General features: G+C 54.1%; 1 long non-coding RNA gene across 2 annotated transcripts; it reads left to right on the top strand.

Annotated features, from left to right (window-relative positions):
* The first annotated feature begins 724 nt into the window (after positions 1–724).
* LOC101687918 lies at positions 725–8,727 on the top strand. 2 transcript variants are annotated; one of them, XR_198440.3, is made up of 4 exons: positions 725–787; positions 1,572–1,750; positions 5,093–5,260; positions 5,513–8,727. It is a non-coding gene; the product is annotated as an uncharacterized LOC101687918 (long non-coding RNA). The 2 variants fall into 2 exon arrangements; XR_001179066.2 differs by having other exon boundaries at positions 5,093–8,727.
* The last annotated feature ends 7,837 nt before the right edge of the window (positions 8,728–16,564 follow it).

The raw sequence follows: 16,564 nt of genomic DNA, 5'->3' as shown, positions 1-16,564 counted from the left end.
AGCGGGTTGGGGAGGGTGTGGGGCTGGGGGTGGAGCTGCTGGGAGAGCAGCCTGGGGGCCAGCGGGTCCAAGAGGGCCGCAACAGAAGGCCTTTTTGAGTCACAGGGAGCAAGTGCGGACCACGGCAAATGTAGACGGCCCGTGAGCACAAATGGCTCTCAGCAGCTTAGAATAGATGGACGCTAACAGTGTTTGTCATTTGGGGTGCCAAGAAAGGAAGGGGCCTGGAGGCGGCTCCCAAACGCAGGCCGGAGGACGCGACACTGTTGATCCCGGGGCCCGGGCTCCTGGAGGCGGGGGGGGGGGGGGGGGGGGGGGGGGGGGTGTCTCAGGTCTCAGGGACTCGGGCGGGCCTGCATCCCCTCTCCGCGACGCCGCTGCGGCCTCCCCTCCCCACCCTCCCCTCCACCCCGCCCCTTACTCGCTCCCCGGCGCGCCCTCCCTTCCCCCTCGCCACCTGCGGGGTCGGTCAGATCCGGGCCTTTGTCCCGCGCCGCAGCCCCGCCGCCCCGCGTGGCGCCCCCCGAGCAAACACAGCTGAGCGCCGGGGCTCGCGTGCCGCCCCCGCCCCCCAAATCTTTGGGCCGCGGGGTGGAGGCTTAGCGGGGCAGCTGCGGGCCTGCGGGCGGGGCGGGGGCTGAGCCCGGCCAGGCGCTCCCCGCGCCGTCCCTCCCGCCCGGGCCGCCGGCCGCGCCTTTGTGATGCAGATGGCCCGCTGGCGGCCGCGCTCGGTAATCGGGCCGAGAGCCTCCGCACCCGCAGCTGACCTGGGGGGGCCGGGGATGGGGTAAGGTGGGGTGGGGTGTGAGGGCGTCTCGGCGCCCAAATCTGGCCCAGGCAAGGGGGGAAGACCCGCTTTTTCCTCCCGCCGCGGGGACACCCGATCTCCTTGATGCTGGGCCACGTGCTCAAATCGCTGGGCTTCTCTGGGCCTGTCTACTTCCTTGCATTCCAGGCAAAGGAATCTGCGGGGGCTGGGGCCTGGAGGCTGGGGAGCGGAGGCCAAAGATCCCACTGTATCAGTGTGGAGCACATTTGGGGAACAGCCCTCCTCGCTCCTGTGTCTGGGGTCCCCCAGACCAGCAGAGCAGACCCCCTGCCGTCCAGACCTCTGCAGGCCCTGTGGGTCCTTGAGACTCCATCCCTGTACAGGCAGGCCTCAGTGTTCCCACCTGTGCTTTGAGGGCTGAAACTGGCAGGGAGAAGGACCTGGGGAGGTTCTTGGCCTCACAAGCTGCAGGAGGCTGACTGCCCTGGGGTGTCGGCGCCTGGCACACAGTGGGCACCCTTGGTAATGGCACCAAGCTCAAGATGGCAGAACCCCCTACACCACTCCCTACCCCTCCTGGCCCCTCCAGTGATAGCTGGTGTGGGTCCTGGACTAGGGACACGCCCACTTTCCCCAGAGCAAAAGATTCACCCAAACAGACGTGACCAAATGGAAAGTTATTTACTGCCTGGTATCAGGAGTTGGGCCTGGGGCGAGACGGGGGGAAAGAAGCATTCCTTTGGGTGGAATTGGGCCTGGAGGGGCTGTTGTCCCTGGAGCGCCTCATCTCCCCATTTTGCAGATGAGAAGCCTGAGGCCAGAAAGCAGCAGCAACTGGTGACATCCCAGCCCTTGTCTTTGCCCGCAAAGAATGGAGGCCTGGAATTCCTACCAGAAGATACAGAAACAACCAACATGCATAGACAAGCTGCTTGGAGGCCAGGATGTCCAAACAGAGAAATATCTTTTCCCACCAACCAGGTAAAAAGCAAGAATACCAACAGCTGCTGGGCTGAGGCCCCCTCCTAGCTCCCAAGGCGGGTCCCCGTGGGCACCGCAGCTGGCACACGGCTTGTCGGTGGGAATCGAGCTCAGAATCCTGTGGAGCCTCAGTCCAGTGGCTGTACTCCCAGGAATTTATAGCTAAAAGGGGCCAACAGGATAAGTGGTGGGTAAGCATGCTTATTTAGGGTGGTGAGATTCTAGAAGTTTCCCTCGGGGCCTGGCTCTGCAGGCAGATTGGGAGGGAGCTCCAGTTCCAAGTTGGCCATGTGTGACCTAGGCAACTGACCTGTTTCCTCATCTGGGAGATGGGAATCATGGCTACACTGATCCCCGTGCATCAGCCCACCATAGGGGGCCTTCACCCCAGGGCCTGTCAGGAGCCCACAGAGGACAGACTTACATGAAGGAAAAGCAATCTTTTTATTTTTTTTAAAATGAGGTTGAACACTTTTATTTTTTTTAAGATTTATTTATTTATTTATTTGACGGACAGAGATCACAAGTACGCAGAGAGGCAGGCGGAGAGGAGAGAGAGGTGGAAGCAGGCTCTCTGAGAGCCCGATGCGGGGCTCGATCCCAGCACCCCAGGACCATGACCCGAGCCAAAGGCAGAGGCCTTAACACGCTGAGCCACCCAGGCGCCCCAAAAAGCAATCTTTTGATGTGAGGAGGTTATTAGCAGTCTTGACAAATGGAGCTGAAAAAGCTCTCTGGGACTCAGTTTCCCTTTCAAACAAAGGAAAATTGGTGTTGGGAGCTCCCATGGGGTAGCTCCTAGGCTCTCCCCAGTGGCCCTCCGTCCTGACCCCCTGCCTTCCCTCACCCCAGCTCTGAGAGCTGAGCCAGGAGTCACCAGCTCAGGCAAGAGAAGGCTGGAGAGGGGGAGGAGAAGCGAACCACCCACCGCCTCCACCCCAGGCCTTGGCCCTCTGGCTCCAGCGAAGGCCTGGGGAGGATGGGGGTTTATCTCACACACCTCTAGGGAGGGGCCTTTATGACCAGATCCAGTTTCTGGCAGGACTGGTTTGTCCAGGTGGCCCTTGATGGACAGCCGAGATAAGGTCTGTGTGGATGGCTGGGCTGGGCCAGAGGACCCAAGTTGGGCAAAGACTAAGGGGTGGCCACGGGTACAGCCTGACTCAAAAGTGGGAAGGGGTCTGCCCCCAGCTTGTCCCAGCTGTTACCAAGCTTTCCGGAGCCATGCGGGAGCCCTCTCTCTACCTCCCGCCCTCTGCCTGCAGTGAGAGGTGGCCCTGGGAAGAGGCCATCCTGGAGCAGAGCAGTAGAGGCCCTAGGTCACCCAGGCAGGCCTTTGTACAGGGAGATGATGAGGTGCGAAAGCCAAGAGGCAGTACGGACTGAGGTTGCCCTGGTGCGAGATTGTGTGGGATTCTGCATTTCTGGTAGGCACAGTTTTGGTTGCCTCTGTGCCTGTCAGGCATTCCTAGAACTGCTCCCGGGCCTCGCTGGACCAGCTTGATTCTCTTGGGCCAAGGCCCTCTTGCTGTCTCTAACTTCATCATGTCCTCAGTAGTCCCTATAAATGGTCCCTTCGTGAAACCCTTCTACCCAGTTCGCCTGTCACCTCTTTCCTGTCAGGAGCCTGTCTGTAGTATGTTTCTGGGATCCTCACAGCCTCAGGGAGCAGCTGTGGTCGCTCCATTTTATGAGGAGGAGCCCCAGGGGGACCCAGAGTTCCTCCCAACACAGACTTCCCTCCTCACACAGACCTCGGGGAGGGGCAGGCCCACGCGCTGTGTGGCTGACAGGGGAGTCTGAGGAATGAGGTCTGCATTTGTGCTGGAAATCTCTGAGGGAGGTGGTTCCAGGGAACAGGAGGAACCAGGGGAAGAGGAGGCAGGGAAGAGGGGAAAGTCAGCAGACAGACACAGGCTTTGCTGAACCACGTCAGGGGGATACGGACTCCACTGGGCTGTCTGCAGAACCTCGAGGAAGGTCCTGAAAACTGTCTACCCCCAAGAGGGACAAGAGGGGACACGTAGCCAGAGGCTTGTTCCGCATTGCTCGGGGCTGGCCCATCGGCCCCTGTGCTTCCGGTATTTTATATAGCTGGGGGCCAGGCAAGCCCCACGGGTGGTCCTCATGCGGGGGCCAAGAAGCCATGGGCCAGAGCAAGCCAGGCCATGGTCACCTGTGGGAAGTGGGGTGGGGACAGCAGGGAGTGGTCACCACAGTGCCACTGTGGCTGGCATCCACCAGGCAGGAGCACTTGACATGGGCCACAGAGTCACCCAAGACAGTCCGAGGTTTAAAAGAGTGTCTTAATAGGAAATTTGAGGCTCAGTAAGGCCATCATTGAAAAGATCGTTGCAATTCCCAGAGGAGGGGGCACGCGGCACCCCAAGGGGCTGCCTGGGGAAGCAGGGGGTCGGAGGTAGAGGGCAGCTGTGGCAGGAGCCTTCACTGTGACTCAAGAAAGAACAGGTAAGCTGGGTAAGCAGGCTTAGGGCGCTGTCTGGTTTGAAGCCTAGGGCAGTCCTGAGTTGTCTGGGCCCAGGCCTTGGGGATAGGGTTGGGGGAGCTAGTGGCTCAGAGTGTGAGAGCCCACTAAAGGTGGCTGGGGCCTTGGGCTCTGGATTGGCTGGTTTGTGTCTGAAAAGCACCCAGGGGCCAGTGGAGTACTCTCTAGGAATTGGCCAACTCTGGGAGGGGCAGTCCCTCCAGGGTCAGCCAGGCCAGAGGTCAGAGCACCAGACACAGAAAACAAAAGCCCGCTCCTCTTGCCCCTCCTCAGTTCCACCTGGGGCCTTTCTTAGGTCTGTGTGTCCCAGGGTCCAGTTCCCCATGGTGGCTGGCCTCGATCCCTGTCAGATTTTAATATGGGGAAGAGTAGAATGAGCGATGGTTCCTCGTGCTGCTCGTGGTCCTGCATGGTCCAACGGATACCCACTGTCTCCTTCTCCCACCTGTTCTGGATTCCTCTCACCTTCAGCCAGCACTTGCGCTGCTCTCGATTTACCTGGTGGGATGCCCCGGCTCTTTCCCAGGGGTCTGCACAAGGCCTTGTCCTATGTGTCCGTTGGGCTCCGGGCATTCTCATGTAGCAGAGGACAAGCCCTCAGCCCTTGGGATGTCCCAGACCGGCACCAGGGCTAAGCTAACCAGTCCTCTCAGGTGGGCTGTTTCCGAGTGATGTGACCAGGGGACATATGGTTGCGTTCCATGGTCCCCTCCTCAGGGTACAATGATCCCCAGTCTGAGACCATGTTGTGCAGGACATCAGGGTTCCTTGAGAGAATGAAGGAGAATAAGGTACGTGTTGTATGTAATGGTCTAATTTCTCTCCTCTGCTTCTAGAATGGTCCTAATGATGTACTACTCTTGGGTAAATTGAGCCGATAATCACTGGAATCGTTTCCTGTGTGCCCAGTGCAGATGGGAAAACAACTGAGAAGCCATCTGCCCTGGCTGAAAAAATATGGCCATTAGACCCGTGTGCGCCCCTGGGCGGTGATGCCGGTGCAGGTATGGCAGCCCCAGAGGCTCCCCAAGAGGGTATTGGTGCCGGTGGAGATAAGCTGCTGTCCTCTCGAGTGGAAAGGATGCAGTGCAACCAATTTGCCATCAGGTGGCCGGCCAGCCTCTTCAAGGGGTGACCACATCAAGGACCCGGCATTGGTCTCCACTGCTGGAAGGGGGGCATCTGCTACAGTGGGGGTGGCATGCTGGTGCTCACACACCGAGTCTGCCCTGCTGCTGCTCCTCCTCTGTTCACAGACCCACTGTGCCAATGCCAGAGTGGCCCCAGGGCAAGTCAGTCTGGGCCTGCTTGTCACCGTTCTCCTCCAGGCTAGATGCACGTACGCCATGCCCATCCAGGAATCGACTCCCCAGACCTCCTTGGCTCGGGTCTTCCCTACTTCCAAAGATGTGACCAACCATCCAGGCTCCTGCCTATTTCCCAGAGTCCACACATCGCTGTCCATCAGGCTGCTTTTCCCTTTTCCTCAGCGAGCAACTCAGCACTCCAGGGCCATCTCTCCCCACCAGTCTCCTTGAGGGACTTGCCACGGGGATTGCCCGATGGCAGAGGCCCATAATTGGTTGCAGGCCTATCTGTGAGCCTGGCTTTCATATTTTCTCCTCCACCCTTTGACCTGAGGGTCGGTCCCCTCCCCCGGAGCTACAGTAGAACCAGAGGCAGTAGAACCACAGAGATCGGGACTGCAGGAGCCCAGCCTGCCTCGTCGCTGGGCCCGTGCGGAGATGCACTCAGCCCCGGCCTGAGCTCCCCCATCTGTCACACCATGGATAGCTGCTGGACCTGGCCGCCTTATGACGAGTGGATCTGACGGTGACCATGTCCAGTCACACGGTCACATGATGCCCATCACCAGATGCTCAGGCCCTCCAGGGGCCCTGGAGCATTCCAGAAGCTGGGCTCCTGACCTAGCTCTGCTTCGGCATTCTGAGCGTTTACATAGCTACCTCTTACCAGGGCTGGCCAGCAGCTGCACCTGGGGCCGTGTCTACCACCATCAGATCTGCAGGTCATATGACTACAGAGCAGCTTGACCACAGTCTGAACCTTCTGGAAAGAGAGAGAGAGAGAGAGAGAGACACTTCTCCTGCTCTGGGCCCCTCCCATCAACCTGATGAGTGGGTTGGGGCTGCATTTCCAAGGGTGATGTTTGCTGCATCCTGGGTCCCTTGGCACTGGGGCCTCTTTCTTCATGGTGGGAGGTGGGAGGGGCAAGAGCCTGTCCTCACCCCCCAAAAGGGAGTTCCCAGCATGCCCCAGGCCTCTAGAACCTTACAGTCTTCACCGATACGGCAAGCCTCACGTGCCTCAGGAGGATAATAAGGGTGCTTGCACAACCTGAGTACCGTGACGTCATCGGGAGAGTGGACCAGCATGACAATTGGCACATATCCAGACCAGCAGTTCCTTCAGTGGCATGTCAGGCTTTTTTTTCTCTTGGATCAAATCCAAGTGAAACTAAAGGCAATCCTTTAACCCTGGGAAGCCACCGTCATCATAGGGTCCATTTCCACACCAGTGACCCAGCTCCATGTTTCCGAGCCTCTCAGGGAGGTGTCTGGAATTATGCTCTTTCCCAGGTTGGTGACGATTGCTCTGAGTGGTAGGACTCGGGAATGGTGATTCAATTTTGCTTTTCCATTTTTCTGTCGTGTATTTTTTTAAATAATTATGTCAAATTTTTATTAAGTAACATTTTAAAAATTCCCTATGGATCCTGTAAGCCTCGGGGCTGCAATCAGGAGCATTTAGGTGGGGCTGGTTCTGACTGCAGAGACTAGCACTGAGCCCAGGGAAGGATGTTCCAGAGGGGGGTTGAGGGTGAACTTGGCCATGTTTTGGGCCCAGCTTTATATCAAGGAGGCATGATCAGGTGCGGGGGAGGTATTGGGACAGTCTCAACCTTCTAGGAGCTGGGATGCGGGAAACTGGCTGGAGCCCCAAGGAAGAGCAACAACCAGCAAGCAGCCCGGAGGTGGGAGAAGGCTCCGGTGTCATTAAAGCAGACCCAGTGGGCAGGAGGACTGAAAACAGCCACAGCAAACATTTATATATGTTCTAGACTCCTTATCCGTATTAACTCGTTCCATTTTCCAAACAACCCAGAAGGAAGAGTCTATGGATATCCCCATTTTACAGTTGAGGAAACTGACTCAAGGGACAACTTAATAACTTGCCTGAAGGAAAGTGAGGTAGGAGTATAGCTCTAGATATGGGCCGGCATAAATGCACTTGTGCGTATATATATATTTTTTAACAAATATTTCCACATACCCAGTGCTGTTTCTGGTATTGAAGAAAGAGAAGTTAGCAAACACATACCCCCATCTAGCCCCATATCCTTGCCATGAAAGATGCTCCAGTCTAGTGGAAGAAATATGTATTCAATATGTACTTGCACAAGCATATTGTTACAAACAAAGATACTTGCCACAAAGCAAATAAACAGGAAACTGACCTGGCTCAGAGTTCATATTCTGGGCAGAGGAAACAGCATGTGCAAAGGCCCTGTGGTGAGCAGAAGGTTAGCTCCTTAGAGCTTCCAGAAAGGGTGCAAAATGGAAAGTGTGAGCAAGAGGAGTTTGGTGGGAGATGGAACTCAGGATGTGCTCAGGAACTCCATTTCTTAGACCCTCATACGCCAGAATAGGGTTTGTATTTTATGCTAAATACATTGGGAAGCTATTGAAAGGTCTTGTCTGGGGACACTCCAATGCTACATGGAATCAGGAGGCAAAGGGGAAGCGGAAAGACCCATTAGGAGGCTAGTAGAGTACAGCGAGTGAGAGATAATGGTTGCCTGGCCCGCAGTGATGAGAAGGGAGAGGAAAGGCTGCCCCTCTTCGGAGCAGACTTCCTGGAAGCCCCTCGCTCCCCACCACTTCTCATATCCCTTCAGCGGAGGAGCCTGGGAATTGTGATCTTTGTTCCACTGAAGACCTTGTGCTCACTGAAGAGTCTGGTACCCTGTTTCTAAGGAAGAAATGAGGGCCGGATATCGAGGCAGGCATCCAGCAGCCTTGCTCGGTGATGTTAGAGTCAATGGTGGTGGTAATGCTGGTGGTGACAGTGGTGGCAGAGGTCAGTTATAGGCGATGGTGGAGGTCGTGACCAGGTCTGTGGTGGGCATGGTGGTGTCCCTGTTGGCAAGGCAGTGATGGGGAAGGTGGGGATCCATGTAGGGGTGGTTGACTGTGAGGTGATCACGAAGGTGGCAGTGGCAGAGGTGATGGTGATGTCTGTGGTGACAGGGATGGCCATGTTGGCACTGAGTAGGTGACAGTGTTGGTGGTGGTGGTTGATGCTTGTGGCAACAGGGTTGGTGGTCATACTGGTGGATGTGCTGGTCGTGATGGCATGAATGGCATTTGCATTGGTGGCGATGACAACCTTGTGCTGGTGTTGACGTTGATGTTGCTGGCGGTGGTCTGGATTTCGCCGCGACACGAGTCATGATGGCTACAGTGGTGATGGGGTTATTCATGATAGTAGAAAAAAAATCTTTTTTAAAGATTTTATTTATTTATTTGACAGAGAGAGATCACAAGTAGGCAGAGAGGCAGGCAGAGAGAGAGAGAGGAGGAAGCAGGCTTTCTGCTGAGCAGAGAGCCTGATGCAGGGCTCGATCCCAGGACCCTGAGATCATGACCTGAGCCAAAGGCAGCGGCTTAACCCACTGAGCCACCCAGGCGCCCCTAATTTCTTGATTCTCATTTATGCCCAACCTCTATTGGACTGGTTTTTGTTTTTGTTTTTTTTAAGATTTATTTGATAGAGAGACACACAGCGAGAGAGGGAACACAAACAGGGGGAGTGGGAGAGGGAGAAGCAGGCTTCCCTCTGAGCAGGGGCGCCAATGCGGGACTTGATTCCAGGACTGACCTGAGTCGAAGGCAGACATTTAACAACTGAGCCCCTCAGGCGCCCTTGGATTGGTCTTCTCCTGGCCTTTTCACTCCATTCTGAATAGTACTCATCCTCCTCATGCAAAAACAGACTCCCCTCCCCCACCAAAGTCCAGGCTTCCTTTTGAGAGCCAAACCAGCCACCCCTCCTCCACTGCCACCATGATGTCACATCTCCTGAGCTCTTCCTTGTTCACTGAAGAATTTGAAACCCAGCCCACAGACCACCCCTGGATCCTGGGGCATCCTCTCTTCCTGGAGGATTATAATGTCCACAGTCTGTCCCATATCTGGCCTGTCAGTTCCTTGATCATTTCAATTTGAAAGACCTCCTGCCTCTGGGCTCTTAGACGCTTCTCTGGATCCCTTGTTCAAACAGTCCACACCCTGACCACCATCTCCTTTCTACTGTACCATCTTTTATACCAATCATGTTATTAGATGTCTATTGGTGGTAAAAAATCAATCAGTTAATCAATCACCCCAGAAGCTGGCAGCTTCTAGTCACAACAAACATGTATTATTTCATGCAGTTTCTGTGGGTAGGAGCCCGGGAGCTCAGCTGGGTGGTTCTGACCTCCTGTCTCTCCCAAGGTTGCAACCTTGGAACCTATTGACTAGGGATGGGGCTGCTGCTGCCCCAGCTGGCACGCTCACCTGCATGCAAGCTGATGCTGGCTCCTGGATTTATTGGAGTGTCCTCAGAACGTGACAGCAGGCTTCCCCCAGAGTGAGTGACCCAGGAGCAGAAGATGGAAGCCACTGTATCTCTCATGACCTCCCCTCAGAAGTCACACTGTTATTTCCAGAATATTCTGTAGGTTCCGTGTATGAGCCTATACCATGTGGGAAGGGACCATACATGGGCCTGAATACTGTGAGGCCATTTTAAATATTGGCTCCCACAGCTGTCCGGCTGTCTATCTTCTTCTCGCCTGGTTCAAAGCAAGCAACCCCAGAAATATCCATCCTTTCCTCTCTACTGGTGCTGTGGAAGAATTGTCCCTTCCACCCATGGCCATTCTGTTCCCTGGACCTTGGACCCAGTCCCCTGTCCTTTCCAAGGACCATTGCAATTACCAGTTATCAATGCAACGGGATTGCATTACCACTCAGCCCTTGCCCTTGGCCTCTCTGTCTTTCTCCCCGCCATCACACACTCCTGTTTCATGCAACTGTGTTCTTTGCAGCAAAGCTGAAGCATCCCCAGGCCTCTGTTATTGTTCTGTCGCCCTCCCTGAACTCCTATGACAGGGACAGTGGCATTCAGGTTCCCCTTTTTATCCTTTATACCACAGACCCCCTTGCTGGCCTTCATTCCCGTGACCTCTCAAAATCACGCCCCACACAGAGGAACCGGGGGTCCTTGGAAACAGGTCTGGCTCTGGGTCAGGGCAGGAAATATTCAAGACAAATCTGGGGTGTCTTATCATGCACAATGCAAGGGGAATGATCGAAGTCTGTAGGGTGAAGATGGGACTTGGGAGCTAACTAGCAGGGGCTCCCATACTGGCCAAAGGTGGGACAATTAGAACAGCAAGAAAGTCTGCGACAGACTGAAATACAAAGAGGCTTAAAAAAAAAAAAAAAAATCGTGTGCCTAGAAGGGTAGCTGAAAAATGTTATTTGTCAACACTGGGTGTGATAGAAACCAATTTATTATTCCAAAAAATTTTCGATAAAGGGAAGAACAGTCATCTATCTTTCATTTCTTCCCTGAACTATTTCTCAGAATAACCAGTTCTCCTTAGGAAAATTCTAGCTAATAAATGAAAAGGAAGTGCTAGAATTTTACCACTTTGCAACCCTCTAGTAGTGGAATTAGGCACGATCATCAATGGTTCTTAAAATTATTAGTGAAAGGCATGTGGGGTGCTTTATAATGGATGGGCCAAGCTGAGAACTCCCGAACCATTGGCCAGTCATAATGTCATCAAAAGAAAGTGATCAGACACAGGGTATCTCCAGGAATAATAGCTTAGGAAGGACACAATGCTGTCTATGCAGCATCCTTGCCCGATACTCTTGCCTCGATCTATCTCCAGCCTCCAGAACTACAGGAAACACAGGGCTCAGAGCGACACGTGAACGCCACAGGTGCACAATTAGCAAACTCCAAAATAGGGCAATCTGTAGTCAAATACCACTTTCTCAAAGTGAAGTGAAAGGAAAAACAGGGGGAAGAGGGATTTGTAAACGTAAGAGCTTAAAGGGCGTATTAGTCAAATGCAGTGTGTGGCTCTTGTTTGAAAGCCGTTTTGAACAAATGAAAAGTAACTAGGGAAGTTTGAATAATAACTTGAAATTTGATGATATGAAGATTTTTTGCTTTTTACGTGTGATAAAGTTTTCGAGGTTACGTTTTTTAAGTCTTTATCACATCTTTACGGATGAAATAATATGATAGCAGGGATTTGCTTTAGTCCAAGGTTGGAGGAGTGGATGGGGATACAGATGAAACGAGACTGGCCAGACGCTGTAATTGTTGAAGTTGCGGGGGATGGCTGATGGAGACCCGTGACACTGCTCTCTTCCATTCTGCGTATGCCTGGCAGCCTTCATCATAAATATTTTAAAGATTTTATTTGAGGGGCGCCTGGGTGGCTCAGTGGGTTAAGCCTCTGCCTTCGGCTCAGGTCGTGATCTCGGGGTCCTGGGATTGAACCCAACATCAGGCTCTCTGCTCAGTGAGGAGCCTGCTTCCCCACCTCTCTCTCTGCCTGCAGCACTGCCTACTTGTGATCTCTGTCTGCCAAATAAATAAAATCTTTAAAAATATATTTTATTTGAGAGAGAGAAAAGAGTGTGTGCATGCGCATGCAACTGAGAGAGAGAGAATGGGGGCGGGGTAGAGGGAGAGAGAATCGCAAGCAGACTCTGCACTGAGGGTGAAGCCTGACACAGGGCTCAATCTCACGACCTTGATCTCTTGACCTGGGCTGAAACCTAGAGCCACCCAAGCACCCCCATAATAAATATTTTAAAGAGAAAAAAAGATTGTTCCATCCTTTTTGTCTGCTATGGCAACTGAGGAGACAGCTGCTCCAGATTCTATGAGCTGGAGGAAGCCACCCGGCTGTGTCCCTGAGTGACCGTGTGGAGCAGAGCCCCCACATGCCTTCTCCTGGCCCTTAGACTCACATGTCCCTCCTGCCATCAAGGCTCTGCACACACAAGGCTCTACACCTGATGCATTTCCCCACCCACACCCACCCCGTGATTTTCTGATCTCAGAGCAGCTTTCTCTCATCTTCCTATCTGGGTCAGAGCCTCCAGACTTTCCCAACATCCTGTCTCCTGCAGCACCTCTCTCCATTGCAGTCTTAAATGTCCACCATGGCTACTTGGCTAAAACCTCTCTCCCTCCCTGGACAATTATCCACTTGCAGGTAGAAATAATCTTTGCTCCTCATGGTGTTGGGAAAGCCCACAGTTCTGCCTGTCACGTGGGAGGCACGCAAATCTTCCTTTGAGGAAGTAAGTGAAGTAATGGTGAGTTGCGATGGTCTTTGGGCGCTGGTGATGGGAGTGATGGTGATGGCGGTGGGGGTGGCCTGTGGTCCGTGGTGACAGTGGTGGCAGTGGACGCTCTAGTGGAGGTGATGGTGGTAGGGGCAAATGGTGGCGGTAGCAGTGTGGTGATGGCAGCTGGGTTGGTGAGGGGATGATGGCAGCAATGGTGGTGTTGGTGATGATGGTGCCCACCCTCCTCCACGCACACTTGGCCAACAGATCCGTGACCTGATTCACACAAGGATGGAGCACTGTCAGAGCTGATCGCTCCAGTGGCAGTAACCCAGAGAGACCACCCCTCAATCCAGGAGCTCCCCGGGCTCTTGGCCTTCCCATTGGTACTGGGGTTTCTCATTCCTTTGACCCAGCCTGTCCCCCTTCAATAGAGCCTCTCTCCACTTTTAGCTGCCATTAGTCATAATGGATTTTTGTCTCTTATCACCAGTTAACTTTCACTGGAGCAGAAGGGGATAGAGAGCAATGGGCTGAGATGAAGCCCATTCCTTCCCACTCTCCTCTGCCCTTCCTCTTCCTCTCTCTGGCCTTGGGGTATCCTTGGACGTATCTCCATATCTAATCACTCCCCAGGCAATCTCACCCAGGCCTTGACCTTTCTCCTGAACTCCAGATCATGTCTCTAAGTGGGCTTCTCTAACTCAACTGCCTATCATGCATGTCAAGCTCAGTCTGCCCCAAACTGAGCTCTTGATTTCCCTCCACAAATCTGCCCTCTCATGGTGCTCCCCAGCTCAGTGAATGACAATTTGGCTTTACAACACCAGAGACCTTGGAGTCACTCTTGACCCTTTCTCTCACCCTTGCATCCAATCCATCATCAAAGCCCATCAATTCCATCTTTAAATACATTCTACCAATTGTACCATCTCCATTAATATCCGCCGTCCTCTCTCACCTGGAGAGCTCCTTCCTAGGCTCCTTTTCTCCACTCTGACGCCCCCACAGCCTCCTGGCAGCCAGAGTCATCTGTTGGAAATGTGTTGGCCTCTCCTTGACATTGAACCTGGTGATGGCTTCCCATCCACCTGACAAAGCACCGCTGAGTTTTTGTATATGATCTGCCTACTTCTTCCACTACTTCTCACACTCCATTCTCTGCTTTTTATGTACTCATTTAATTTTAATGTAGATTATATTTTGCTTAAGATTTCTTTTTTTTATTAGAGAGTGCACATGTGTGCATGTGCACACACACGCGCACACACACATGCATGAATGGGGAGTGGGGAGAAGGAGAAGCAGGCTCTCCACTGAGCAGGGATTTCCAATGCAGGCCTCCATCCCAGGACCCTGGGATCATGACTGGAGCCAAAGGCAGATACTTAACCAACTGAGCCCCCCAGGTGTCCCCATTCTTTGCTTTTTAGTGAATGCTGCTGCCTCAGGGCCTTTGCACATTCTGTGCTCACTTCAGGGAATGCTCTCCCCAGGACTTATAATGACTTAGACCAGTGCAATGGCAGAGAGCATAGAGAAGAACCCACAGGACAGAGTCTGAGAGGAGGGAGCTCACGATGATTTCCAGGTGCATAGGTGGGCCACCAAATGGATGGAAAGACCACCCCTTACAAGGGACACAGAATGGGGATCAGATCTGGGGAGGAAGATGGCAAGTTCATTCTTGGCACTGGGCATGAGCAGCCCCATGGGCCATCCAGGAAGAGGTTACTGGGGTGCAGCCTGACAGATTCATGCTCTGGAGCCCAAGGCAGAAAGGAGAACAGGGAAGCAGCGCCCAGGCCAGCCGCCACTGCCATGGAGAGCCCGAGACAGCCACCCCCAGCCTAACCCTTAGATCTGAGCAGCACCCACACTCCCGCCTCAGCCAGGCTTTCTGGGAGAAGATCCAGCCCAGCAGCAGCAAAAATAGCAGCCAAGCAAGTCTGAACAGAGACAGTGGCACTGATCCCGCTCGGTCAGACCCGTGGATGAATCCACAGGCCAGCCTCTCCCAGCCAGCAACTGGCGAGTGATCAATAAGCCTGATTAATAATTAACTTTTTAATTACGTGTCAATTTAAAACAAGTATGGGAAGCAGTCACTTGCCGTTAAGGTCCTTGCTTTTCTTTCCTAAAGGGACTCTGTCGAAGGCCTGGGCTCTAGAGCCATGTGGGTGGAGGGCCCCGCCAATAGCGAGGAAGGGATCCCATCCTCTCCCCTGGCCACAGGGATCCTTGAGACACCAGCCCTGTCTCCGTTAGCCATGCCGGGGGACGCTTTCTCCACGCAGCAGTAACTACCATGCAGGGCAAGCTGAAGACAGAGCAGGAACTGTCCCCAGCCCCCGGGTGCCAGGTAGAAGACCTTCAGGGACCTGTAAGTGAAGACAGACTGATTCCTGTGGTCCCAAAGGAGGGAGAGACAGGGTGGGGGTTCCATGGGCCATAAGAACGTGGCGCTCTCCTTGGCCGTGATGGGGAAGGGTTGGAAGGATGCTCTAGGGGTGGGAGCCACAAGGCTAGAGGCATGGCAAGGGTTCAAAGTGGCAAAGGGCAGCTGGAGCATCTGGAGAAGATGGTTTGTGCATACCCTTGCTGCCACCCCAGAACCCCACGACCCCAGGGGTTTCCTGACCGGCTGCTCGGGTGACCGCAGGCATAACCACGGCGCCTGGGGGGCCAAGTGGCTGGCAGTGCCAGGTTCCTGCTTTGGGGTGTGACAGCACGGTGTGGTTGGTGGTAGGGGTGGCCCTGGCCCAGCACTGCCCAACTCCCATGCTTCCCAAGCCCTTGGAGGAGAAGCCTGTTCCACTGGCCAGATCTCACCAAGCCAGGGAGTGCCAGGGGCAGAGGACAGGGAATCAGGCAGCTCTGGAGGGTGTGGGGAGTTCAGAGATGTCGTCTGAGATCACGATCAACCTTGGTTGAACCCAGGACCCCTCGGAGATGCTGATGGTGGCTATGCTCAGACCTTTTCTTAAAGCCACACTGCCCCTTCACACGTCCCACAGTCTTTTGGCATCCTGGGATGCCCACTGGGGTCTAGCTCAGTACTGTGATCCTGGGCCTTCATCAAGACCTGTGCCCAGACCATTCACAGGGTTCAGTCGAAGGGATGAATAACGCCTGGGCTTATCGGGCAAGCAGCAAGGACTTGGGGGTGGCCCACGGGGGCAGGGGGGGTGGATGCTCCCAGTGCCAGGGGAGAGGAGAGAGGGACAGCTTCGGCAGATGGAGAAGCAAGTCCTAGACAGGGGTGTGGGACATGAGCCGGCCCCGTTCTCTTTCCAGGTCCTGTGGTGGGCCGAGTCACAGCCCCCGAAGATGCCCCCGTCCTAAACTGCAGAACCTGCCTCTTACCTTAGGTGGCAAAAGGGACTTTGCTGATGTGATTAAGAGTCTTGAGATGAGGAAATCGTCCTGGATTATCCAGGTCCTCCCAGTGTAACCACAAGACTCACAGAGAAGCGGGCAGTTCAGAGTCAGAGCGATCAGAGATGTTAGAGAAGGCGGAGAATGAATGCGTCCTCAGGCTAAGGAAGGCAGGCAGCCTTGAAGGACACTGAGAGATTTTTGCCCCAGTCTCCAGAAGGGACCCAGCCCTGCCGACACTTTGATTTTAGCCCACTGAGACCTGCTTTAGAACACTGGCCTGCATTGTGAGAGGATAAATGTGTGCTGTTTTAAGACCCTAAATTTGTGGTAATCTGTGATAGCAGCCGGAGGAAACCATTCCAGTCTCCTTCCCTGAGAAGTCCTAAAGAAAGGGAAAGCCATGGATCGCAAAGGAAGAGACATCTAGAAGTAAGGAGAGGGGGACGCCTGGGTGGCTCAGTGGGTTAAAGCCTCTGCCTTCGGCTCAGGTCATGATCTCAGGGTCCTGGGATCGAGTCCCACATCGGGCTCTCTGCT

This window comes from Mustela putorius, unplaced genomic scaffold (genome assembly GCF_011764305.1).
Source record: "Mustela putorius furo isolate JIRA1106 unplaced genomic scaffold, ASM1176430v1.1 tig00003850_pilon_pilon_pilon, whole genome shotgun sequence".
NCBI classification, from domain to species: Eukaryota; Metazoa; Chordata; class Mammalia; order Carnivora; family Mustelidae; genus Mustela; species Mustela putorius.
Note: the sequence above shows the minus strand (reverse complement) of the source record. Positions and strands in the feature narration are given on the sequence as shown.